Source organism: Staurois parvus, unplaced genomic scaffold (genome assembly GCF_062004578.1).
Source record: "Staurois parvus isolate SC_StPar_1 unplaced genomic scaffold, SC_StPar_1.0 ptg000064l, whole genome shotgun sequence".
Classification (NCBI taxonomy): Eukaryota; Metazoa; Chordata; class Amphibia; order Anura; family Ranidae; genus Staurois; species Staurois parvus.
In genome coordinates, this window is record NW_028317860.1 from 2637107 (window position 1) to 2639431 (window position 2325).

The window sequence follows — 2325 nt, forward strand, 5'->3', positions numbered from 1 at the left end:
AATCGTTACTCAGGGACACAGAATTGTTACTGAGGGACACAGAATCGTTACTCAGGGACACAGAATCGTTACTCAGGGACACAGAATTGTTACTCAGGGACACAGAATCGTTACTGAGGGACACAGAATTGTTACTCAGGGACACAGAATTGTTACTCAGGGACACAGAATCGTTACTGAGGGACACAGAATTGTTACTCAGGGACACAGAATCGTTACTCAGGGACACAGAATCGTTACTCAGGGACACAGAATTGTTATTCAGGGACACAGAATCGTTACTGAGGGACACAGAATCGTTACTCAGGGACACAGAATTGTTACTCAGGGACACAGAATTGTTACTGAGGGACACAGAATCGTTACTCAGGGACACAGAATCGTTACTCAGGGACACAGAATCGTTACTGAGGGACACAGAATCGTTACTCAGGGACACAGAATCGTTACTCAGGGACACAGAATCGTTACTCAGGGACACAGAATCGTTACTCAGGGACACAGAATTGTTACTCAGGGACACAGAATCGTTACTGAGGGACACAGAATCGTTACTCAGGGACACAGAATTGTTACTCAGGGACACAGAATTGTTACTGAGGGACACAGAATTGTTACTCAGGGACACAGAATTGTTACTCAGGGACACAGAATCATTGTATTAAAGAGTATGTCAGACAACACGCAGAGGAGTGGCAGAGGAGGCAATGTTTCTGGAGCGAGCAGACGTGGCAGCAGAGGAAGGGGTCGAGGCAGCACTAGTCGCAGCCAGAGGCCAGTGCTCCAGGTGTCATCCAGCGGTCGTGTCTCCACCGACAACCCTGCCGTCATCGATTGGTTGGCTCGGTCGTCTTCCTCTTCCCAGGTCACCTCTGACACCTACAGCCAACGGTCGGTGGGTACGTCAGACACAACCGTTAGTTTGCATGGCCCGGGAGCAAGCCCACTGAAATCACGTGTCCTCTACCTGCCCCTGTCCTTTGGTGTTCCCTCACCAAGCGAAGTATCGCATGCTGTGGGCTCAGCCCCACTGTACAGTGAGGAAGAGCTAACAGAGGGCGGTCAGGAACGGGGGGAGACATCCGCCTCTTCAGCAGCCAGGCGAAGAAGTACTGGCGAGGAGAGTGGCTCGGTAGCCGGTCTAGAGACAGGTCTGTCTCCTGACCCAGACGCAGCCGAGGGGGCTAGTAGTGAGGCGGAGACCCTAATTGATGATGATGAGGCTGATCGCACTTGGCAGCCTCGTCGTCATCTGCCAGGCCCGTAATCTGCCATGGGCCCCCGTACCGACTCCTCATGCTGCTGCCAGGTCCAGAGTGTGTCATGGGTCCCTGTACGGCCTCCCATTGCTGCTGTCTCCATCGCCACACTCTGCCATGTGCCACTTTCAGGTCTCCTCACACTGCTGGTGGGTTCCATTTTGTCATAGGGTGCTGGCAGATTACGGGCCTCACATTGCTGCTGCCAGGCCCGTAATCTGCCATGGGCCCCCGTACCGACTCCTCATGCTGCTGCCAGGCCCGAAATCTGTCATGGGCCCCTGTACCGCCTCCTCATGCTGCTGCCAGGTCCAGAGTGTGTCATGGGTCCCTGTACGGCCTCCCATTGCTGCTGCCAGGCCCGTAATCTGCTGTGGGCCCCTGTACCACCTCCTCTTGCTGCTGCCAGGTCCAGAGTGTGTAATGGGTCCCTGTACGGCCTCCCTTTGCTGCTGCCAGGCCCGTAATCTGCCATGGGCCCCCGTACCGACTCCTCATGCTGCTGCCAGGACCATAATCTGTCATGGGCCCCTGTACCGCCTCCTCATGCTGCTGCCAGGTCCAGAGTGTGTCATGGGTCCCTGTACGGCCTCCCATTGCTGCTGTCTCCATCGCCACACTCTGCCATGTGCCACTTTCAGGTCTCCTCACACTGCTGGTGGGTTCCATTTTGTCATAGGGTGCTGGCAGATTACGGGCCTCCCATTGCTGCTGCCAGGCCCATAATCTGCCATGGGCCCCCGTACCGACTCCTCATGCTGCTGCCAGGACCGTAATCTGTCATGGGCCCCTGTACCGCCTCCTCATGCTGCTGCCAAGTCCAGAGTGTGTCATGGGTCCCTGTACGGCCTCCCATTGCTGCTGTCTCCATCGCCACACTCTGCCATGTGCCACTTTCAGGTCTCCTCACACTGCTGGTGGGTTCCATTTTGTCATAGGGTGCTGGCAGATTACGGGCCTCCCATTGCTGCTGCCAGGCCCGTAATCTGCCATGGGCCCCCGTACCGACTCCTCATGCTGCTGCCAGGCCCGTAATCTGTCATGGGCCCCTGTACCGCCTCCTCAT